The 25,295-nt window shown below is 49.8% G+C and overlaps 1 protein-coding gene across 2 annotated transcripts in view; it reads left to right on the plus strand.

Annotated features, from left to right (window-relative positions):
- Positions 1 to 25,295, plus strand: part of LOC8024530 (poly(rC)-binding protein 3) — a gene marked incomplete at its 3' end in the record, with an annotated part of 460,140 nt that overhangs the window by 186,980 nt on the left and 247,865 nt on the right. For both annotated transcript variants that reach the window (XM_042289920.1, XM_042289921.1), the window contains 1 exon segment: positions 6,035 to 6,114.

The following is a 25,295-nucleotide window of genomic DNA, read 5'->3' on the forward strand; positions in this document are numbered from 1 at the left end:
TCCGTGTCCCCGTTTCTTGAACATAAAGCCCGATAAACACCGATTCCTAGTTCGACACTAAAAATTGATACCGAAAAACACCGAATCGTTCGGAAAAAATACCCCCCTCCGACCCCACAAAAGAGAAAAAAAAGAAAACCTCCCGCGTTTTGATTATGAAGAACAGCAATTCAAGGGTGGGTCTACCATCCAAAACAGCGAGCGTCGCGCCACATGTATCCAAGAGCGAAGGTAATGCAACGACAGGAATACCGCTAATAACCTTGCTGAACTAAGTACAGTGCGCTGCAATATGAAAGACCCAATCGGAGCGCTCGGCCACGCGCTCCAAGTGGGTCTTTCATATTGCAGCGCACTGTACATCCAAGTTCCGCCAGACGGTTTTGCAGGCTCAGGACGTACGCGCTCGTATTTATTTTGGCCATGACTGTACAGGCGATCAATACTCGGCGCTTTCCTCCCCTAAACCGTTTTCAAGCGAGTACGTCGTTGCTTCCCCGCTGTGCACCCTTTCTGCATGTATAGTATGTACGAGCGCTGTCAATCTCTGGTGTTGGGGAAAGCGGCAACAAAGAACGTTTAGTGGAGTTGGAGTGGCGAACAGATGATCGTTATCCGAATAATTCCTATGTGAAGCTCAAACGACGTCGCATGACGGGTCTCCATTGCCATACTTCCTGGTCTGGCGGCGTTCGAACTGAAGAGAATTAGCCGAGCGAAAGGGAAACCGCCCACGCGGACGATTTCCAATCGGAACAACGCTTTCGTCTCTGATGATGAGTGCGAACCACGGCATGGCCCTATCTGCCTCGGTGGAACCAACCTCGGCTTTTCCTTCGCTCCTTTTCACCAACTACGCGTTTCGCTCTCTCCAGTCCCTTCTCATTTGCGATCGCTCTGGGCTGTTGCGTGGTTCGACCGCGCTCGTGGCTCCATCGATCGCCGAATTGCCTCCGGGAGCGAACAAACTTCCGGCGGTTGAACCAGTTGTTCCCGCGCTGCCTTGCTTTGTCTTCTCGTTCCACCCGTCGGCTTGAATTGGCTTCCAGTGTTGGGGGAACGGCTCGACTGCTGCTGTCGCGTGGAGCGCTGCAGGTACAGGTGCTGCAGCTTGGTTCTAACTGCGACGCTTTCAGAGTGACTTGTTGGTGAAGGCTGCCTTCGCCGATTGTAGTAAAAGGAACCTCTGGGTCCAGTCATGCGTGTTTATGTTTTCCTTTATGCAAGCTACGCAAGAGAAATCCATGACTCGGAGAAAATTATTGATGATATATGATGCTTGAGTGTCTTGACAAAAGTTTATAGGTCTGCAATCACTGATTTCTGACTAATTAAGATTAAAAAGAAGTGCGAATGTTTGTTTTCGATTTAACGATTACCCGTGATGAGACCCTTGCGCCTCATGGGATCTTTGAGAGTTTGTCCTACACAAAAATGGATTTTTAGCGATTGTAGTCTGTCGTACCAATCGGAAAACAGTCCTGAGCCCCACTTTCTGTGGGAGCCTTGCCGTCCGGTTCTTTGATTTTCCCTTGGCTTTCTATCGGTCAGAGCGGAGTGAATTGTCTCGTGCTACTAACGAAGTGTTGTTGCACCTCTCGGTTCAATTGAATGACATGGTTGTTTTACGAAATATAGAACGCAGCTTGTTTGATCTGGGACGCCGGTTATTTCGAACCAAGAAAGGAATAGGTTTGTGTGCTATCGAGTCCACAATTAGCCGTGATGCACTGATGCACCAGTGCTTGAGAATCACATGTGTTTACACAATGGTGAATGAAATTAAATCGTAAACTCAAGAATGAAGAAAGATATTAATAAAAAACGCAGCAATATAAGAATAAATTCAACAGTTATTCTTAACCCCCAATAGGAGTTTTAATATATGAGTACTCCCTGGGTCATTTCAAAAATTGACATCATTCACGACTTACAAAAACCGCTTTGTAAGTTGTTTCAAGGGCCTGAAAGCTGGGTCAGGGAAAGCGGTCCTAGTGCGTCTATAGTCGGCGGCAGGTCAAGAGTAAAGAGGAAGCTCGTCCCACCTCTTTCCCTTTTGGGAATGCGAATGAGGGAGCGGCGGTCGCATCCTCTCTAGCGTTCGCTCTGCGGAAGTGGGAAGGGGTGGGAGGAGCCTCCACTTTACTCTTAACATGTCGCCGACTATCGTCCATTCTGTAAACGACTCCACCTGTAATGATGGGCTCTCCGTTTCCGACTAGATGGCCGCTCGTGCAACTCGGGTGTTTCCACTTATGGAATCCGAGGAAAACATGGGCTGCGTCCTAACGTCGTTTGTTTATTACGGGGCTACATTATGAATTGTCACAAGAAAAGCCGAGGAAATTCTGGAGCGATAGTTCATTCGAAAACATCGCTCAAATTTGGGGGTTGTTGTACGTTCCAAACCAGGGATGGCCACCTGGCAAGCCGCAGTGGAGAACTGAGAAATAATTTCGACCACCCGGGGAGAACTTTTCGACGTGCAACCGAAATCTCGGTTACAGGGCGTCTTCTCCGCAGTAGGCGTCCGTCAGATTGCGGGCACCTGCGCCCAGATTTGCGCCCGCTTTGCCTCGGAGCCACCTACAGGCAGCCGAAAACACCTTTCGTGAGTTCATATGTCCGTAGGCGTGTATGCGCAGTTAGCCATCTCTTCATCGTCGCTTGCGCAAGAGCCAGACACCATGTCCGTGTAAACAAACCGGATTCTTTTAGTTATACATCGTAATTCCGTATCATATACCAGTTCACCTGGATTCAGTACCATTTCAGGATTTAAAGACATCCTAGATGTGGCTTCGTGTATTCATTCATTGGTTCGTGTTGAAGTGGGAATGACGACGGTTTGGGGGGGGGGGGGGGGGGGGGGGGGGGGGAGGAGGGGCTCCGTTATTTGATGTTACGGTCTTGGCCTTCTCCCTCCGATCGAAGCATCGCTGGGAGGGTCTACATACTTGTCCCGACTTGTGCGGGGGGGACACGAGGTAAGCAACATTGGGGTGGCGCGGTCGCTGTCCATTAGACCTTCGTAAGTTAGAGGAGGGCCGGTCAAAGGGCGACGTCTCGCAAGCTTTATGTCGCTCGACTCCGGGGCAGACGAGCGATATCGATACTTCGGGCTGTCTCTTCAATCTTTGTTCGGCGTTCGGCGCGCCTTTTCAGGCCGATTCTGCGCACTGCAGACATCGCGCAGAGATGGTGCGACCGCTTATTTATGCGCAGCGAGGTCGACGCGCGTTGCGAGCCCGCACGAGTCCCCCGAGAGGGTCGCGTGAGGCGGGGTGCCGGGGAGGCCTTGTTTTGACGGGGCAGGCCTATTAGGACGGGGAGTGGTGCGGGGCCGTTGCGGCGTCCCCAGACACCTCGGCAGTTCTCGAGGAGGCGTGAGCGGGGTAATATCGCCCCCGCCGTCTTCCCTCCCTTGTCCCGAAGCTCTATAAATCAGGGCTCCCCGCTCGCAGCACCAGCGCTTGGCCTGCCCTCCTCCTCCGGTCCACTTCTCTCCATCACTCACAACGGGCGCAGTGGGATGGCGCTCTCTCCGGGTGGAGTGGGAATCAGTCGGCTGGAAAATGGGAGCTGCTATACGTGCTGAGCCCTCCAGCCTTGTCGGCGTTCGGCCCTCGGTGTACTGACGTCGGCGCCCGCGTCGTCGGTGGTTTTCACGCTCTTTAGACCCGGTCCTGGGCTCGCGTTGAAAACGTGCTCTCGACCATTCTTAAGCGATGAGCGTGCTCGCACCATGCTGTCGCTGACTGGACGGCAGCGTAGCACGAACGGGAGCGGCGGAACGTCGGCCCACGTGACGGGCGCCCCGCTGCGGCGACACGCCGAAACATATTGCTCTTGCGAACAGAGGGGCTGCGCATAAAACAATATGTTTGCTTTCTACAGCGCTCTTGGCATCGGTGTTCGGGGAGCACATGTAGTTTTCTTTTTCAGTTCTTATACTCGGGGAGGAATATTCTCGGCATTTCCGACGTGAGGAGGAGAGCGCTCTCGCAGCTTTAATCAACGTTCAAAATGGGAGAGGACACGCGTGCCCGTACCTTTGACTGCATTGCCAAGAGAAGTTGCCCCCGAGTATAGTTCATTCCCCACCCCGTCCCGTTTCGATCGGGATGAGCATCGAACCGGCGTGCGGTCGTGTATCACTGCTGCGTGATGCGCGCATGTTAAAGACCCCAGAGTAGTGGTACTTCACTGGCTAAATCTTCCATCTACAGCTGAGAGACAAGTCGCCTTTTGAAGCAGATTAAGTTCAGTCTGTATTAACATACATTGCATTTTTTTTTTTCTTTTTTTGTCCCCGAGTATAGTTGTTTTTAGGTATCGCAGGCATGTATCACGGGCCACGTGCTTCGCTGTTCGCATTTCATTCGTACTCTACAGTGCGTGGTACTTGCCGTATTGAGTGAAAGCGCTCGTGCACCCATTGCAACCGTATGTAACGTGTGGTCTTTACAGTTATTTACCGTGTTTTGTGCATTGAGAAGTTTTCTCAGGGTGCTGAATGATGTGCACTCATTTCGTTCGAAATATTTCGCCAGCTGTCGGGCGTACATTGTTCGACAGCGTCCGCGCTATTTGGCGAGCCACTGAACTCTACCGGTCCTCTCAGCGCGAAGAAAAGCCTAAAGTCAGCTGCCTAGTGTCCCGCGAATAAACATGGGAGCGCGTGCACCACACCCGTACCTTTGCATCGGTGCTCAGAATATTTCCCCGAGTACACGCTTCTCTCCCGAGGCGAAAAAGAGGTGCTTTTATGTCGTGTCTCGAAGAAGCGGCGTTCCGCACGACGGAGGGAAGCCGTACACGATCGGTTTCTTGTCGGTCTCCTCCCTTGCACGACGCCGGAGAACGTCGGCGTGGCTGAACGCTGGCGGAGACCGCCCACGGCGCTTTTGACTGCACACGCGGGGCCCTAGCCGGAGGAGACGAGGCATTCCGGCCGCCTGAAGGCCCGACCGACTCGGCTGCAGTGTGTAGCCCTGCACGAGGAAATCTCTTACCCGTTTCTCGTCCTGCAACGACTGCAATATTGTCCAACTTGAAAGGTGAAACCTGCGGAGCTACCGTGAGGACGATCTTCTGCAATTGGGATTGCTGGCTTTTGGATTGTTCTCGATCGTTTCAATACGGGGATATCGATCCTGGAGCTTTAGTAGTAATAGTAATAATAATAATAATTACTTCTATTTTTTCCTTACCTCATCCCCTCATCCCGCCTTATCTCCGCATCTTGCTAGAATTGTAGACGACGGAACGAAGCAACTTTGGGCGGCTGAGTTTTTGACAGATTTTACAATAATGTTTAGGCAAGAAAGAAATAAGTGCCTTGTTTTTATTCACATTATAGTCGGCTGTACCATAGGGGTACAAGCTCCGCCTCCAGCGCGAGCTTGCTGGCTTTGACAACACTTCGGCGCACACGCAGCCAGAGCACGACGGAAGGCAAACGAGCCCGTGCTTGAGGCGGAGCTTCCTCTGGAGATTTTGTTACAAGATACTGTACGAAGTGTATGTCCTTGTTCTAAAAGGATACAAGAGAATTTTTTCACGGAGTCCGGAAGCGTTTACCTTCTGTTGCACGCGTGGTGTAAATATCTTTGTACGTGTGTCTGACGGAACGGACGAATGACAGCTGATGAGGCATCGATCGACCTGTGGCGAGCTGATATATGTTGAGGATCGTCTTTGAACGTCAGTTAGCGATTAGTGAACTGAGTTTCATCAGTGCGTTCTGGACATCATCTTATAAAACAGTCTGGTTGTAGGAAAAAAAAAAACCCGATATTTTAAAAGGCATTTTGAGGTTTTTTGTTACAAGGGAAACTATTGCGGACCAGGTAACGGTCCCCTGCTCTTTTTGCTTTTCGGTTACTCCAGCCGAGAGCTCTTACCAGAGCTGCAGTCGGAATAAGTCTCCGCTTGTCACTTGATGGGTGTTTTTGCAGCTGCTCTTTTGCCGCGACGTGTGCGGTATTTCAGCGTCCGTCTGATGATGGGTCGTCTTTCTCCGTATACGCAGGCGTCCCCTGGCGCCAACACACCGACTGGGCAAGGAAGGCAGCGACTGCCCTCACCTCGGACCCCCATCGCCGGCAAAGAGTGAGTGCCTCGCTCGTGCTCTCCTCGGAAACGTCGTTCGGACATCGTCGGCACCAACCGCCACAATCGTCAGGGAACTCGGGGCTCGTTTTATGCCGCTAAAGATGACATCGAGGGCTGCATACGAGTGACCCGATGGAATTAGGCTTTCGTTTGCGCGTTGGAACGTGAGCGAGAGAAGATGACTCGCGAGGACGGCAGAACACCCAGCTCTGATTGGAATGATTAGTGGGTGTGGACCTACTGTACTCGTCGAATGCGAGAGCCAAATGACAGGCACCTGCGTTTCACGCCTTAACGCGTTCGACGAGCGCAGTGGAGGCAAAGGCTGCCTTCGTCATCGCTGCACTCGTCGAACGCCTTCGAATTTGAAAGCCAAACGCCGGACGCCGCTAATCGTTCCAATCAGAGCACGACCTTCAGACGTCCCCCGCGCTCTCTCGTATCTCTCTCTCTTTCCCTTCCTCTCTCTATCTCTCTCTCTGACTCACACAAACTTTCTTGGCGCATTGCTCTGTTTTATTTTTGTCTATTTAAAGATTTAGTTTTGACTGCAGTGGCAGTGACACTTGGCACCCGTTTTTCTTTTTAGCGCACGAATGAATTTCAGGTGTCCCCTAAAGAAGACCAGCGCCGGGCACGCATTGAACACGAGAGGGATGCTCCGCTCCACTTAGTCCGACGGAACCAATCACGCACATAGAAAGCAACGCGCAGGATCACGGCGCAGTCACTGTGCGTGATAGGCGGTAAACGCGTAAAGACTATGAGCGCCATGACTTTGCACTTTTGGCCCTGCTTGATTGGTTCCGTCAGATCGGAGTAAAACAGAACATAAGAGGTGTCGGTGGCGGAACGCTGGTTTTTATAACGAGAGAGAGAGAGAGTGAGAGAAATTTAGTATTTCCATTTTCGACGCTGCATTGCCAATTCGTGCGCACGTTTGTTTTTGGCCTAGTGCCGGCAATCGCGGAGTACGACGTCCCCCAGGTCTGGGATCGGGGCCGGAAGTAAACTAAAGCGCCGGAGGAATGTTCCCTCCTCGGAGACGGCACGGAGTTGTCTCGCCGAGCGCATTGTGCCGGGAGGTTTCCGTCTCCTGATCCGAAAGGCGTTCCAACGGCAGCATCGCGCCGTCGGAAAGATGCTGGTTGTTGGGTCCCTCCGGAACGTGAGCCCCGCGTCGCCGTGTCGGTGCCGCCCCCTGGAGCACGACGGTGGAGCTATTTTGGCAGTTCCCGTACGTTGGCTGACTGGGGTCGAGTTGCTCGTGGCGCGAACGCGAGACGGGCCTCGTGGGCCGAGGAGCACGGGCTCGTTTGACCGACTTTTCGGCACACCGAGCCCCAACGGCTCCAAATACACTTTTTTTTTCTTCTTTTTTTCCTTTTTTTTTTTTTTTTGCCTTCTTGGTTGCGGAAGCGGAACTAGTCTTCAGAACCATTTGTTACGAGATGGAGTCAACTGTCGACTTAGAACGCTCTCGGGCCCTGCTCTTGATAGTTTGGGATGGTTGAAGGAAGGTGGAGGACTCCGTTGTCTCGTTTGAGAGCCGGGGTCCCGGAGGGTGCGGAAGTGGCACTTACTCGGATGCGTCCTGCCTACGTATGAGAACCCTTCGGGCTTTTATAGACGTTACGCGGGACTCGTACGTGAGAACTTCTTGGTTGGGCGCTCTTCGTTTCTCTGTCTGTTTTTGCGCTGTATGTTCCGCTGATTGCTGGGGTTCGATAAGCTTACATGGAGTATGGTGAAAAAAGCGAACCACAAAAATGAGGGGTAGGTGGTGGACAGCCGTATGTGGAAACTAATTCCGGCTTTGCTTTACCGACGTGTCGCGCCACGCAATACGTGTCGCGGCTGTTTTACGCTTAGCGAAACGGATATACGGCGGGAGTGCACCCAGCTGTGCTCTTACATTCTTCAGCTCACGGCGTCTGAATGTCGTCTACGAAGTTGACAGGCAGAATTTTGATCTTGCGAAGCAGTTTTCAACAGTGACTGTAATCCGAAATCGAGAGAAAAGAAAAGTAGGCAAAAAGGTAGTTAAAACTTAAGACTGTAATCCACGAATGTGCGAAACAGGCGCGGCGTGAGAAGCCTACGTTGGGATTCGCTCTTTCTCGTACGGTCTAATGGCTGTCGGCAACCTATTGACATCTTTATAATTTCCATGTTCTGTTCACAAATATCCGGTCCACGACATATCTCCCCTTTGGAACGACAGTTGACGCAACATATCGAAAATATATGTACGTATAAAATATATTGAAACTCACTCAGCCGCCACTAACCTCGCGACGTCCGAGAATTTACTGAGCGCTGTTCCTCCTTGCCGTCGCACTCGCGTGCGACAGCGACCAAAAACCGGTGTCATAAGACAGACTTGGTGGTTGTTTGGCCACCGTTGCGAAAAAAGGAAAACGAGAAGAGAAAACGCCAAGGGAAAGGAAATCGAGGAAGAACGTCCGGAGGTGGAGCAGACTGGCGTTGTTGGTTCGTGTGAGGCAAACAGCCGTGCGCAGGAGGTGAAAGCACCTTCGTTCAGACCAGCGAAGCAAAGCAGCGGCATCAGCAGCGGCGGCTGCTTGTCTAACCCACTGCAGACAGAGACAAAAGAAAACTGCCCGGAGTCTAAATAAAGGAGATGCAGGGCCCTCATCACGGGGTTCCCGATAGGCGCCGCTGGCTGCCCTCGGGGAAAGGGCCACGGGGGTTTATGGCCGGGCCGCGATTGATTGCCGCGTTATATCGCCGATATCGGGACGCTAAGCTTCGTCGCGTTGGCGCGCCAAGGTTTTGTCCTTTTCTTTATTATTATTTTTATATTTCTCTGTCATCCGCGTTGCGTTCTGGTGATGGCTGGCTGACTTTGATGGCGATGCGACGAGGAGGCTGAGGAGGAGGCGGCGGGGTCCCTGAGGACTAGTTTTGTTTTATTATTATTATTTCTTTTTCTTTTTTGTTTTGTTTTTTGTTTCGGTCCCTGCTTGCTTGTTTGCGACGGCCGCTCGACTTCGGAACAAGGAGATACTTTCTTTTTGTCGTTTTATTTCTCGAACGCATCGCGGTCTGGTTGCACCGAATAATGCTGCTCTTTCTGCTCTTTGAGAGTTTAACACTTTCCCTTTTATTTTTCGCGATATTTTTTTTTATGTGTTTCTATTCGGGTAATGACGCCATTTTGTCGCGAGGATCTGCACGTGCGTGATATGTCTGTTTTAAAGGGAATGAGGCTGCTTCCCCTCATTTGTGGCCTGGTTGGTACCTTTTACTTCTTCTTGGTTGTGGAGGCCCTGTTAACTGCGGTATACCTACCTACAGGGTAATTTATGCTCATCGCTCTCGCGGTCCAGTTTCTTGTTTCTTTGTTTGTGTTTGTATGCCGGAAAGAGCTAGAGAGAGAGATCGCGGTTGAAAAGCGAAATTGGAAGTCACGACTATAGAGCGTTACATGGTGTCTTGTATTGTTTTTCTAGTCGCGACGAGTCCAAGCTCATTCCAAAGGCTCCGTATAGAATACTTCCTCCATGAACATGCTGGACCGTCGTCAAGAACACGTCGAGAAATGACCGTGCTTATGGGGTTGGCATTCCTCAAATGGTAGTCTGTGGACTGACCCACTCGCGGCTATTGTTCGGCTAACTTTAATTTAGTATCGGCATTTGAGTGGTTGTGGGAAGGGGGTGGAATGGGCTCAGGTAATTTCCTTAGATTCGATACGTCGAAACTATTAAATTAACGAGGCCTCCATAAATAAAAAGAGAAAGGTTATATGGTTTATTGAACAAACTTGTGTATGCTGATAGAAGAAAATAAAAACACTTTTCTGTGGTCAGAGTCTATCGTGAGGTAATTTTGACTTGGCTGCATTTAGAGCCGTGATATAATTGTTCTACTGGCAACGGTGATAGAATCTTCACACAATTTCCAATACAATACAATTAACGTTTGTGTTAATCTGCATGATATAGTTTGCACTCGTATTAAAAAATCACGTATAATGGACAAGTTATTTTTAATGCATTTATCCGAGACGATCCGAGTGAGCGCAAGATTGAGCCTTGACTTCCGAGGTTCCAGAGTTAGCCCAGCGCCAGCCATGAAAATTTGTACGGTGACACGAACTCCTGATAGATAAAGCTGAAGTTTAGGGTTATAAGTAGGGTTCCGTGTTTTTGGTGAATACCGATAAACCCCGAAAATTGCCCTCCGATGCGGTTTTACAAAGATCAGAGAAGACCGAAGAACCTTACCATTTAGCTTCTCTTAAAATTTTAGTTTTATGTTTTGCTTACCTCGGAACACGGCCACAGTGACCTGTCGGTGAGGCCACCCAAGCCCCTTACGTCGTCTCGTTATTGGTACGGGAACGTTTTTCCACGTATTCTGGGCGCGAGCATGTTCTTGGAAGGATGGGGAATCATCTGCCCGTGTCACTGTTTCTTCGCCATAAAACCCGATAAACACCGATTTCTAGTCAGAGACCGACATTGACACCAAAAAGCACCGAATATTTTGAAGAAAAAGAAATAAAAGAAAATCATCTCTGCATGCTATAAAAAATAAGCATCTAAAACACGCAACCGTATATAGTTAGATAAGATCTTCACTAACACACGTAAGATTTTCTGATCACTAAAGAGGAAGCAAATCCTAGGTTTCTTTCTCAAGCATGGTTTGTTTACGCGCGGGCCTCACGGGCATCACAGGTTTTCCTCGTGGTGTTCCACGGTCGACAGGATTCCCACAGGCGTCATGGCGGCGTTTTCGCGGTCTCTGCGTGACACTTTACATCGCTGTACGCGGAAAGTACATGGTGGGGCGGCGGGGGAATTAGGCTTCGCTACGAGGCCGTCGTCTGTCTGGGTTATCACGCGGGAAAGTTTCGAGGAGCCGAGCTAGGTTCGCAGGCTTTGTTGGGAAAGAGACGCGCAGCGTCGTAAATCGTGAACCGTTTGAACGATGGCGCCCATTCCTTACAGAGAGAGGGAGGGCGTCTGCGGTGTCGAGGAATCGCGGGGGTGGATGATGGGAAAAAGCTACTCGATGCTGGAAAAGACAAAACGAAAAATAATACGTGGGTGAATAACATTTCACACAGGACGGAGAGAAGGTGGTTGTGGTTCTCGTGATTTATATACACGAATACATATATAGTATGTAGATATACCTTCGGCTCTGAGGAATCCGGCGTGCCCTCCGGCGCCTGGTTTTGCTTCTTTCGGCTTCTCCCTGCTCCCTCTGTCTTCGTCGAGACGGGCGAAAGGAGGAAGGCGGCCAGATAGAATTGGCGAGTGCCGTGCCCGGGGAGCTAACGTATTCCTGCCTCCCATCCTTTTCTCGCATCTTGGGAACAGTTCGGCGGTAAAATAAGCCACGGTAAAAAATGGTGCCAAAGACGATCGTAAGAAAAGTCCCGCATTTTATTTCCCTCGTTTTTCTCCCTGTCCCTCTGGTTAGTAGCCACTGCTTCGCTCCACACGGAAGCAGTTTGAGCCCTCAGTAATCTCGCGGTGGCTTTAGTGGCTCCGATAGCCCGGACACTGGCGTCGAGGGCACATACAGCGCCAACGACTCGCGGGCGAACGAACAGAGGCCGAGCGGAAGATGATGGAATAAATATATAAAGGGGACAGCACACTATCACTGCTCTACCGGGCTCTCAGAAAGTAGTTTTTCTCTTTCACCTGTGGCCGTTTTTACCGGTTTCTTTTCCTTCTTCGCTCGTTCATATCTTCTCGGGTCCATTCCAGGCAGGTGTCTGTTTGGGAGGCCGCTTTCTCTACGCGAGAGGTTTGCCGAGGAGATTGGTTGCCTTTGCCGAGTATGCTTTTACTGGCATTCCGGCTCCAGTTGCTCGCGCAGCAATTCGTGGTAACGTGTGTGCGTGCGCCGGGGAACTTGCGGTGGGGCTTAGAGGTGCGAGGAAGCGGCAATCGACGCCTTGGTCGACTGGCGGGAAAGGCTCGCTGCCTCTCTGTCTGGATTCGCTGGCCTTGCCTCGTCGGGAGTGCGGGCTTGATGTCGGTGCGGACCTGCCTGCTGGCGGCGGCAGCCGACTTTTGCCAGACCTATCAAAAGGCGATCTCGGGACTCCCGGAATTGCTGTTGACGGACGGACCGCCTCTCCCGCTTTTCTCTTTTTCTCTTTATCTTTTGTACCATCGGTTACCGGCAGTTTCATCTACATGCCGCCATTCTGCTCAGTGGGTCTGGCGAACCTGGCTGTGCAGCAGCGAGATATCAAGGTTTGTACCTCGATGTATCTTGGACGGTTTTGATCTCTAGATGTCTTGAGGCACACAGTGGGTCCAATATTTGGTGAGAAGTTAATTCGGAATCGACATTTTAATATGAGTTAATGCAGCTTTACTTTACCGCTTCCCATTTTTACTGATGCACGTCCTGCAGCCTCGGTTAGGTTCCTTTAATGTGCACTGTTGGGAAGCGCTCCGGATATTTGGTGACAATATACAGGGTGTTCGTTTATACGTCCAATACAAGTATTTTGTCTTAGCGTAGGTGACGCCGGCATGGAAACCGGCTTCACAGCTTCTTTATCAGCCTCCGTGGACATTAGAAATGATGGCCATTACGTCTATTTGGATAATTAACGTAAATATGGTAATGCATTTTCAATGAACGACATTATAAATAATGTTCAGAAAAAAAAGTTTTTTTATATATCTACATTGAACTTAGAAAGGTGGAGGAGACAGTTAACAGTTTAACTGGTAGACCAATATGGTCCAGTCCTGTAGAGGATATTGAGGTATGTAACATAACTTTGACCAGTCAAGAGCCCGTAGAGGCGATGGAGTATTCTACAAGTTTAGTTGCATACGCATGGTTGCCACACGGGAATGTGTCCAGATCAGCGTACTACTCAAAAACTTAGTGACATTCCATCGTATTCTTTCCAACAACACCTACCCAGGTTGATACGATAATTATAAACCTAAACAAAAACAAAAAAAAAACGAAAAAAGACACACACACACACACACACACACAAAACGGTGCAGCCGCCGGGTTTGGTGAAATTAAACAGATTCTCTGAGGGATGCAGCGTTCCCGCTAGCTATATTTTCTTCTGTTTAATTAACCAGACGTTTGTAACAGGAATATTTCTTCACCAACTCAAGATTGCTAGATTGAGCCCAATTAACAAAGGTGGGATTTTGACCGTTTTTCAAAATTACGGACCAATATCAGTTTCATCTGTGTTCTCTAAAATATTAGAACGTGTTATTTTAAATAAACGTGATAAGTTTATTTCACAGGATGGAATAACAAGTGATGCACACTTTGGGTTTCGTGTTGTACTGCCCTTCTGCTTCCCCACTCTCCAGGGTTAAAAATGTCAGTTCTTAATCGCCTGCACCCTTGCATTAACTTTAAAAAAAAGTTTATTGATATTGCACTTCGTCATATAATATATAAAATTATACTTTACTTGAAGTACACTCTCTGAGTATGTACTTGTGCTTTACCTTTCCGAGTAAAGTTTTACACTCCCGACCTCAAAGTATATTTCTCAAATTTGGTCTAGTTAAATTTGTACCACGAAGTGATGCTTTGTCAACTCTGAAGAAGAAGGATACTGTCACCAGAAACGCGAGCAGACAAGAGAAAGAGAGAGAGAGAATAAACATCTGTATTTAGAGAAAGCTGTGGGTCCTCAGTTCAATACTTCTTGAGTTCTCTGGATGGTCGTCGTAGAGATTGTCGTGTTAGTTTTATGCGTAATTTGCAGAATGGCTGCAGGTTGTTGCGTGATCTCTGTGAGTAGTGGGGGGGGGTGTCAGCGGTTACTGGCAAGAGTGGCGGGGGGGGGGGGAGCTGTTTTAGCTGTATTTAGCTGTCTTCAGCTGTTGTAGCTGTTTTGGTGCGGGGCGTTCTATATTTTTGCGCTTCTCGGGTGCGGGGTGGGGTTTTGCCTGCTGTCTGGTTTCACTGCGAAAAGCGCGTAATGCTTCTCTCACAGCAGTGAGTTCCGCTTGAAGTATTGCGTTTTCTCTTAGTAGACGCACGTTCAGGGCCTGATTTTGCCCAAGTTCAGCACTGGGGTGAAAGAGGGGGGGGGGGGGGGGGGGGGAAGGGAGGGAGGGAGACGAGGCGAGCTTTAGTAGAAAACGCCTGTGCCCAGCCCACCTGCTCAGGCGGCAGTGCTCCTCTTAGTCTCGGGGTGTTCGGCGTCCTTCCTCGGGTCCTGCAGCAGGACCGGGACTTTAAACTGCTGTGTTCCCTGAGCTTAGACAGGGTCGGCTGCTCTGAGATCGAGACCGGGGCCGGTTGGTGGTGGACCTTGATGGGAGGTCCCCCCTCTCGCGAGATGGTACACGTCTCAACTTCCGCTCCGCGGTCGGTGTCCCTTGTTTCCGCCGGTTGACAGGCGGCAGGACGCGTTTGGGGCAGGCCTTGCTCACCATCGCTGCATAGGTGGCATTTTGGTTCGCACTCGTGTTGCTCCGCGGTGAGTCGGACTTCAAAGTCCTTGCCAGTCGGCACAGCTGGCGAGTGAGGGCATACGTCCGCACGGTCGCCAGTTATATGGCATACCTGACTGTGGGCGACGGTGCATTTGTAGAGATAGCATCTCGTCTCCACTCCACGGACGAATACTGTGCAAGGCATGTTCTTCCCCATGGCGGTGATGAGGATGGCGCTTGAGTGCCGGAGCCTGCGACACGTGAGGGGTTCATATTCGGGGGCGGAGATGGCCGCCAATGTTTCTTCGGGGGTGGTTTCTTGGTGCATGTTGTGTATCAAGCCCTTACGTGAATTGCCAGGGGAGATACCATATGACGCAATGGCGTAGGTAGTTTCATCAATAGTTAATTTTGGATCTTTCTCGTACAGGAGACAGCTGACGTCACGCTCTCCTAGTACGCTAACCCCCTTGGGTGCAACAAGCCGGTGCAAGCGGCCCCAAATTCAGAAGTCCGGTGGACCTTTGAATTTTGCACCATTTCTGAAAATGACTACTCTGTGGCCAGCCACTTTATCCAATTTTCGCTGTCATTTGCGAAAATAAGTGATGCACTCCCGATTATCCCTGGGACGAAATGCACACCAGTTTAAAAAATCATTGTATGGGGTAATGGAGGGGCATTATGAAAGATTGTTCAAAACCACTTGTAATTTACTTTGAAAGAACATTCTGTTTATAGTACTTCACTTCAAGCACGTTGCACCCAGTGTACTTACTACTTAAAGTACATCACCTCTCGTTTACTTCATTATTTACTTAAGGTACTTTTTAGATGTACTTTACCCAACACTGTTACTATGTTAGGAATAATTTTCATTTGTTCGGTCGCCTTGTCTTCTTGTTCACTTCTGTGATGTCTTGCTCAGTAACCTATGAAGCAGCTTAAAAGTCGGAATATCTGAACCGCATGTCAGCGTAGCTCTACAAATCGGTGGCTTTTTTTGTGCTATATTTATGTTTTTTATTCCTTTTATGCTTAGCGTATTCTGTTTCATGAAAAGTTCCTCCCTAACTTTGTGCACTCTACTGAGCACCCAAAGCTGTTTAACGCCCCAGCAGTTTAATTTCCGGGTATGTCGGAACAATTAACTTTTTCATCCGACGTCTGCGGCGGTGTATAATCTCGAGTGAGTGCCGAACAAGTATTTGTTTCCTCACTTTTTTTTTTTTTCGCCGGGAAGAGAGCGAGCTTAGACATCAGTACCTGCGTGGCTCGAAAGGCCATCCGCAGTCGGCCGACGGGCCGGAACCCCTTGCCTGAAGGTCGGCTGCACCGCGCACTTCTCAGAGTGAGGCTCTTCGAGAAGTGGCCGGATTAAGGCGGGGGGATTCACGTTTCCTTTTAATCTCTCCCCGAGGGATTACTGCGCTCGCGAGGATGGTCGGCCGAGCTCTAGCCCTCATTCTACCCCACGCTAACAAATACTGTTACGGTCTTTTTTCTTTTACGTGAAGGTGTGTGTGTGTGTCTGTGTGTGTTTGTGTCCCTCTGTGTGTGTGTGTGTGCGTGCGTTATTTTGTTGTTGTTGTTGCTGTTGCTGTTGTTGTTGTTGTTGTTTGTCCGTTGCGAATGTGTTGTGTGTCGTTGCTGATTTTCATTCGGCGACGGAGTTCTCGGGATCGGGCGACCTCTGGCTCGTTCCGAGAGGTTCTCTTTTTTTCGGCGGGTGCAGGCCCGTGCGAGGAGGAAGCGTCGTCAAGGACTGGTTTAATCCGGGGTCTCGGCCTTAACCGGGCCTCCCGCCTTAAGATTAGAACGGCGGGTATGGAGGGCGGCGCGTTTAATTTAACGGCGCCGTGGAGCGTGTCGTTGCGGCGCTGCAGCCGCGACGTCCCCGCGCCCCCGCGTGAGTGGACGCGGCGGCCTTATCGATTGAGCGGAAGCCATTATTCATATTAAGCAAAGCGCGCACGGCCGCGGCTTCTTCGGGGGTCGAGGCGGCCGAGTCTCACCGTTGACGCAGGTCGCTGGACCGCTCAGATTAGGCGCGCACCGCCGTTGGCACTGAGACGGTGTCGTGGCCGGCGGTCGGTGGAGGAACGGCGCCCCTAAGTGCGATACTTCGTGGTGTGCCTAGATTTTAGGGTGTTTCCAACGGCTGGAGCGAGTTCACGTGGTGTGTGGGACCGCGTTTGCAACATGAGCTGCGAGGAGGAGGCGCACGCGTCGATCGTTTGCAAGCGTCTCCTAGCTTGTTTCGGGCTCTCCTTCCGCTTTCCTCCTCTTAGCCACGCACGCACGCGGGCAACCAATCTGCGCAAAAAGTGTCCGCCATTGAGTTGCAAACGCTTTCCATGATCTGATCCCTCTCTTAAATCTAGGCGATCAAATTCTTCGGACCGGTGTGTTTGGCCGAGAGACCGGCGTTAACTCAGTAACTGGATGCAGTGTGTATCCGGGGAGCCGGGTTAGTGAAGCGGCTGCGTTGCGGCTGGGGTGTCGGAAGGACCGAATGCCTTAGAGGTATTTGGTCGCAGTCTGACAATTGGGAGAGGTTGCTCACAGATGAGGTATTTAAATGTTACGAATGTTTAAACTGGTTTGTACCGCCGTAGTTGGTCTTTCGAAATCGAGCTGACGTACGCCCTTCTAGAGAATCGACAGTAACCTAGTGGTACTTGCAAGGGGGAAAACAGTCTTCTTTGTGCGATTTATATTTGGCGAGTTGGATAGTTTTACGTGTTCTATACATGCAAATTTAAAAAGCTAACCAATATATTTTTTTGAAGTTCTTTAAAACAAAACAAAAAAACGTTGGAGTGCCTTCCCGATTTTGCTGGTTCGGCTGTAAGGACTGATGAGTCCGGGAAAATTTGAATATTCACGTTTGTTTTACACGAGTAATTTTACTATAATAGCGTTTTCTTTATTTTTTATAGCCTCGTCAGTTTTTTAGGTGACGTTCATTTGAACTTGTTGAGGCACCTAGATATAAGGATAGATATACGTTAACTTCCATGCCGGACTGTTTAGTTTGGCTTATGTCTGGCTCGGACAGATTTCAAGTAGTATATTTGCATCCTTGACACATTTTCCGGGACGAATCGGCCGGTATGTGGAGATGTCGCATTCATATTAATTGTATGTTGCTATTTACCCGTTGGCGATCGAGGCCACGCATGCCAGGTCTATCCTGAGCACTGCGCACGAACTGTGCAACATTGACAGCTGAAAATGTAGGAGCCTAGTTGCACTCCTCGATATGTCGTCAGTGCACTTTACGGCAGCAAGTTGTGGGCGTCTGTGCGCCGCACAGCTCACGCGCCCACTAAACGTACGCGCGCACACGTTCCGCTTCCGACGAACTGGGATACGAAGTGGTCCGCTACGCCAGTTAATTGGGGGGTGCGTTGATTAAACTTCCCTACGTTCAGCGTCAACCGATTGGCGAATTCGGAACGTACACGCTACCTTCAACGCGATGCTTCGACCAGCCCGCTGTTTACGAACAAGTTTCCGTTTTACCAGACGTCTGTGCGAATCACTTGACGCGATTCACGTCAAGCGAAGTTTCTAGGCATGCGCCGCGCTGAAAGCAGGGCCACCGCAGCGAAATGGCGTCAGAACCGCGAGTTTCTGTATATCGGCACACTCTTTCCATACGATGCATTACCTTATAATGCACCCTGTGGATTATGAGACGAGAAATGCCTCGTTAGTGCCGCTCTGGCCTTACGGCATCGGCAGCGGTGGGAGGGGGAAAACGATGCGAAATGGGGATGATTCGATATTTAAAGATTTAATACGTTCCCAGCTTGTGGAAGACATCACCAGGTGGCGATACGTGGACCGCACGGATCCAGACGCGTCGGATCGCTTGCCAACCCGGCGACGGGGCCGAGGGACTGGTTTTTCAAAACTGCCGGAAACTCCCGGCGTTGGCGCGAAGGCTCTTTGTGAGGTGCGGGTCTTGTTTTCGTACCTGTCACATTCACCAGCTGTAAACCGAGCTCGAGCGCGACGTTTCCAGGGGCCCGATCTCCCGCTTCGAACAGATTTACCATCGGTCGGAGCGGCGGGATTGCGCCGCTGACAATCCGACGGGTGGGAGTCGCTTAAAATGCAAAGGCCCCCGATGGCGTTCGAGACTGTCGGCTGTTATTCGAGGGCATTGAGCAGCCCCGAGCGAGGTGATGGGCGACAGGGACGAGCGAAGAAATCACAGTGCCGTGAGGGGGAGTGAGATGTGACGCCGGGTTTGCGACGAAAGTGTAGACTGCCTCTCGCGGAAACGACGGGACAATGGAGCAGGGGAGGGCGAAACGACGGAGATAGTAGTTTGCGTGCTTCGAATGATGGTATCTCGCCTCTCGCCTTCCTAGTACTTTATTGTTGTTTTTGTTTATGGAAATATGTTTTCTACAGACTGGGTAAAAGCGGTGGGGCATGTCAATCGAACGCTCGGTCTCCGGCACGCCCTCCGTGCCTTCCGCCGTGCTTTGGCTGCGCGCACTATGTGCACGAAACGCCGAAGCGTTGTCGAAGGTGGGAAGCTCGCGCTGGAGGCGGGAACACCGAAACCCCCCACCGTCGTTCTCACCTTGTGGGTGACTACAGTTCGGATATGACAGTGCCGTGGAATGTCGCACTGGCTTTTCCAAGTACAGTCGGCATGGAATGAAACGCGAACATGGAGCACATGGTTTTCGACCCACGCTGAGTCACCTAGAGACGCAACACCGAGGTTTGGATGCACTGAGCAAGAGTCTAACACATCGAAGGAGGAGCCATCTTCTTGCAGCTCCCATCTGGTTCAGGTGGTGCAGCATCTAGCGAAAACCATGCACCCACTGTTCGCGTTTCATTCCTTGCCGACTGTACATGCTTCGAAGACGTATTACTCGACAAGCGAGAAAGGTGGCTATTTTTATTTCCAGATAAAGGTACCTGCGGAACAAAACCAAACAATTACCGCCGCCAAAAGGTAGATCTGCGCCACAGAAAAACCTTGGCTAAGAGAAATGCAAAATATTGAAACCTAGTTCGCGTACCCTCGTTCCAGAGCGCAGTTCGAATCGCTCAACATTTAGCGGTCTCAACGAACAGTTTCGACTGTTCGCTGCCGAGGCCCATTGCGGAATCATTAGTCTTTCTACACGTACGACAACATGGCTACTACCCGACGCGAGCAAATCACGAGACATCTCGTGCACTGCCCATTGCTTCCTGAAGTAAAGCTATGGCGGCGTCACGCATGCGCTGTAAATCGGGTGAAATACGGCTATTTGTCTGGTGTTAGGGGTTCGTGAGGTTTACCTGGGAGCACCTTGCCCCGCTTATGCTATGCCTTTGATGCGTTTACCTAATTAAAGATAATATTAGTTCTTCTTTTCTGTTGCTCTGGAACAGTCTCTCTCCTTTCCCGTGGGGCGCGTACGGTTTGTCGAATATTCAGTGACTATATACGGTGCCTTTGTTTATAAATCCAATATAAGTATTTTGTTTTAACGTAGGCTACGGCAGCATGGAAACCGGCTTCACAGTGTGTTTATAGAACTCCGTGGACATTAGAAATGATAGCCACCACGATTAGTTGTAGAATTAATGCAAATATGGTAATACATTTTCAACGAACAAGTTTGCGAATAATGTTTACATTTTTGTTTTAATTTATGATGAATTTAAAAAGGCTGTGGAGACAGTTAACTTTAACTGCTAAAATAAATATGTCCAGTTGGGTCAAGAGCGCATAGTGCCGATGGAGTATTTTATAAGTTTAGTTGCATACGCATGGTTGCCACACGCTAATATGTCCAGATCAACGTATTATACCCAAAAACGTAATAACATTCTATGGCGTTCTTTCCAACAACACCTACTCAGGTTGATAAAATGAGCCTAAAAATAAAAAAAAAAAAAAAACGGTGCAGCCGCCGGGTTTGGCGAAATTAAAGCTCTTCCTCTGAAATATGCAGCGTTCCGCTAGCTATAATATTTCCCATTTAATTAACCAGACGTTTGTTACAGGAATGTTTCCTCACCGACTCAAGATTGCTAGAGTGAGCCGAATTCACAAAGAAGGGATTTTGACCGTTCTTCAATATTACGGACCAATATCAGTTTCCTCCGTGTTTTCTAAATTATTAGAAGGTGTAACTTTAAATATGCGTGATGAGTTTATTTCACAGTATGGAATAATAAGGGATCCACTGTTGGGGTTTCGTGTTGTACTGCCCTTCTGCTTCCCCGCTGTCCAGGGTTATAAATGTCACTTTTTCGGCAGGTCGCCTGCACCGTTGCATTAACTTCAAAAGGACAAGTTTACTGATCGAGCCCTTCTTTATATAAAATAGAAAATTATAGACAATATCGTTAATAGGTTTTACACACTACGTTTATTTTTATACCTTAGAAAGGCGTCTGACACCGCGCTGCAGGGCATTTCATTAACAAAATTTTACGACTTATAGAAAATGATTTGGAACATCCATACCAATATCTTAACGTCAAAAACATATTTTCAAAAACATATTTTTGACAATACGACATGGCGTGCCACGGGGCTCCATTATGAGTCCATTATTAGTTTTAATATATATTAATAGTGTAGTTAATATTTTGAATTCTCCGGATATATAGTGATGTATGCACATTGTACGAATGTTTTCGTATCATCAGCACGGTAGAAACATACGGAGGGGAGGGGGGGGGGGGGGGGGTGTGCGTTTGTGAGAAGATATTTTAAGAATACTTCCGGGCCTGCTATAACGCTAGTTGTGGGCGAAAGTTCTGACACTCGCTGTAGGCTATGCCTTCGGGATTGTTTCATTTTAACACTCCCAAATCCTCCACCCTGTTTGTAATAAAAACATCGGGGGAAAAAAAAGAGTGAAGATATGGACGTTTGTAATAGGCAAGCCAGTTGCTGTCACGCGCGAATTCGCTTGCAAATAAGGCCGCGAGAATCTCCTAAATGTGAACTGCAGTGATGTGATTGCTGCGCCAAAGTGCTGACCCTGCAACATCCCGCTATATTTTGCAAAACAATTTGAGGGATTTTCGCCAGCGTTGTGCCAAAACTTCATTTGGTTTTAGTATTACTGAAGATGGAATAGCTCAGATCTCGCTACCCGTCCGGGTCGTTACGACAGGCTTGTGCGAGTTTTCAGAACTTTCGATTATCGCCTTAAATAACGTACTATTCGATTTAATCTCGTATGAAATACTAACAGTGCTCGGAAGTTTTGCACTACATGCGTTCGCAATTTGTTCTGGCGGGTTGATTAATCTCGTGTAGTGCGCTGATCGCCGCGCTCTGGCGCACTGCAGTGAAGCGACAACTGCGAAACAGGCGTCGCGATTTTTGTGTCTTGCTTCGCCGCAGCGCACTGTCATGCTAAGGGGAAAGCCCTTCTCCAGGGCGCGACGGAATACAATTTTCTAATAAAACTTCGGCTATTGTTAATGTTACGTCTGACTGCAATATCCCGACGTCACCTTTTTCCAATTAGATATTTAACGAGCATAGTTCGGTACGGCCAAAACGATTCATATAAACTCTTCTGTAGGTTTTTGATATATTTTTATGGCAGTTTTTTTTTAGTTGTCACTTTTATATAGATGGTTGTGAGTTAGAACTAAATTAGCAGGAGCGGTGAATGGAAACTTGGGAAGAACTTTAACGCGTTCTGTGGGATTTTTTTAAGAAAGCGTGCGTATTGCTCACTGCCGAATTTTGTTATGAAGTTCCGAATATAAAATTAATTGACGTTCAAAATCGAATGACAAAAGCTTCGTTTTTTATCTGAATTAGGAATTTCAGATTTATTACAGCCTCTCGAACTCGGACGAAACATTAATTTAGACGCTCAAGATAATTATAATCTAACAACATTTCAGTGGGTTTTTGTGTTGGACATATCCCTTTAGCAGTTAGTGCTGTCCTTCATCAATTATCGCGTTGTTACCGTGTCTGATGCTTGTGCACAAAAGCAGCTAGTTCTGTGTTTCCGGGAATCACACCTGCGGTGCAGTCGATGCTAACAAAAGGTTCCACGTCAGTGAGAAGACAAAGTATACCTTGCCTTTCAGTTAGACAGGCTCACACGTGAATCTTAACATTAGCAGCGATATGGATGAAAATGAAGTGCGTGCTTGTGCTAAAAAAGGGTCCCCCTTTTTTTTCTTGCTGCTACAAAATGGATTTTAGACTGTTCCAAAAGGTTCTCTAAAATGGCTCAGATCAAGCGCATCACTCCAACCAATGTCTCTGAATAGACGTCAGTGGGAGATGCCGCGTCTGTCCACAAACCCGACCGGCCGTCAACTCACTTTGACCGGGTTCTTCGGCGCCTAGAGCCACATGAGTGTCGCAGGTCATTTCAAGTCCAGTCACAAGGAGAGATCGAGGTGAGAATAACGAGGGGAACGGAATAAAAATTTAATTTAACGCAAAAAAAGAAAATGAAGAATGTGGCGCATATTTGTTATTCCACTTTGAGAAGAAACGGAGCTCCACTCCGTTTCGCCTTACGATGTACCGCAGGGTACGCTACGAGACATGGAAACCAATCAAACGTCGTGTGAGTGTCGCGTGACGGTCTGGAGGAACACGACGCCGCGCACGGTCACGCGACATGTTTACAGCGCTGTGGATTGGCTGGGATGACTCGTGGCGTCCGTTTGCGGTCCGTCGAAAAGTGGAACGGAGAAGGCGGTTTAAAGTTCGCACGTGCGCTTTTTCAGACCTCCAGTGATCCGAAGAAGCTGTCAGGTGGCTTCCGAAGAAAAGGTCGGGCTGGGGAAGAGGAAGGCTGTCGGTGTCTGGCGGGTGAACGGCGTGCGACGACGACCAGGCCAGGGACAGAATTTGGAATGACTCGCGTGGAGCGTGACCGCTCTTTTCTGGCAGCGGCGGCAGAAAATAAGCGGTAGGGAGGAGGGCGTCTCGCGGTTGCCCTGACGGCTGGGTGCGCGCCTGACGGGCAGCGGCCGAGCGACGGACGTGCGACGGGGCTGCGATGTTTCGCAGCCGGCGCGGAGACGGGCACCGAGACGCGAGATTGGCGCGATAGAGATGGAAACTGTTTCCGTGTGTGCCCAGGCCGTGAGAAGCGGCCGGCCTTTCTAATGACGGCCCTTTTGCGGCCAGGAGGGCTGTCAGAGTGGGCGGTCGGATTTCTCGACACTCGAGACGGGCGCGCGCCACGTCTCTCTGCTGGATTGTCGGGAGGTGAAAGCGGCGCCCAGCGCTGCTCCCCGTTTGCTCGGCCAACGGGGAACGGGATCCGTGTCATAAAAACGCGTTTCCGCTTTTAATATTTCTTTTTTTGTATTATTGAAGTTGACGTCGTTTTCTTTTGTCTTCTTTTCAATGGTAAGTCGCCGTTTTATCTATATTGTGAAGGGAAAAGTGTCTGTGTGGTGAAGCAAGTGAAAAAAAGGGGGGATCATTCGTAATTCAATATTCCCGACAAAGATTTGTTTTTTTTTTTTTAATCGGATTATCTATTTGGTGGTTCTTGTTTTGATTGCTAGGCTAGGTCTCGAACGCGGTTTCGGGTTCCACTGTGTCTGGGGCAACTGTATTATTTTACGATAAACTTACATTTTGTAGCTTCCGGGGCTAACTGACCTCGTCGTTATTCAATGCATTTGCGTACGAGGACTTTAACGATTCTTGGTTTTCGACCGGGTAGCCGGCTTCCGCAACGGGGTCAACTTTTTCATGGTGCAAAGTGTGGCTCTCTAATAAGGGTCTGCTTGCGTTTAGGTTCTTACTGGAGTACTGCTCTTGCCTTGCGGTGGCATAGCGACCACTGCTACATCATCCCTGTGGTACTCGCATCGTGAGCGCTGACCGCGTTTCCTGCTTCGTGGTATAGCACGTTAGTCCGGCTTCACTCGCTTCTTTTACTGGGCAGTAGTGTCTGTTCGGGGCCAGCCCGAAGAGCAAAAAACCGGGGAACTGCGATCACCATTAATCGAATCTACACGGTCGCCAGACTAGCAGCCGCGGGAGGCATTCGTCGCCGCGTCGGGTCGGTCGCCTCGCTTCCTTGCAACGCGGGGATCATCGACGGGGCGAGGCAAGTCGATGCATGGTGCGGGGACCCGCGAACCGGACGACCGTTCAGCGACCCGTTAGCGAGCGACCGCCGGCACTGCGTGGCACGCGGGGGTGATTACGGTTCGCGGGCAGATCGCCTCCTCCTCCCTTTCGGATCCTCGCGCTGCAGAAACACGCTCACCTCCGTCCACAGTTTCGGATTGCGCGCAGATCGAAAAAAGCTCGCGTTGAAAAGCCACGAATGCGGGGACGGTGGGGGAGGGGGAAACGAGAGGGTGGCTGTGCGGTTCGGAGGCCGGGGAAAACGGCTGGGAAAGAAGCGGGAAGGTTGCGAAGTTTCGTTTGTCAGAAGGGGAAATCTGTTTTGGAACGTTCGATTTTCGTTAGGGGAGCTCTCTCTACAGCGGCGGTTGTTTCGGATGGCAACACATCGGTGCGACTGGTGAGGGCGGGAAGAGGACGGGGAGGAAAAGGGTAGCCCACCGCGTGGGCTGGGCGCGTAGACTCGAGGAGGGATATGGGGGCCGAGGGTGGGGACACTAGGATCAAGAGGGAAAGCGGAAGGTGAATAGCGGGAGATAGGGAAGGATCGCGGGAAAGCGTGCAGCGGGAACTCACATCACTCGTTACTTGTCGCGAAAAAGGATGGGGCTTAATTAATGATGGCTTTCGGG

This window comes from Ixodes scapularis, unplaced genomic scaffold (genome assembly GCF_016920785.2).
Source record: "Ixodes scapularis isolate PalLabHiFi unplaced genomic scaffold, ASM1692078v2 PGA_scaffold0__279_contigs__length_252992795, whole genome shotgun sequence".
NCBI lineage: Eukaryota > Metazoa > Arthropoda > Arachnida > Ixodida > Ixodidae > Ixodes > Ixodes scapularis.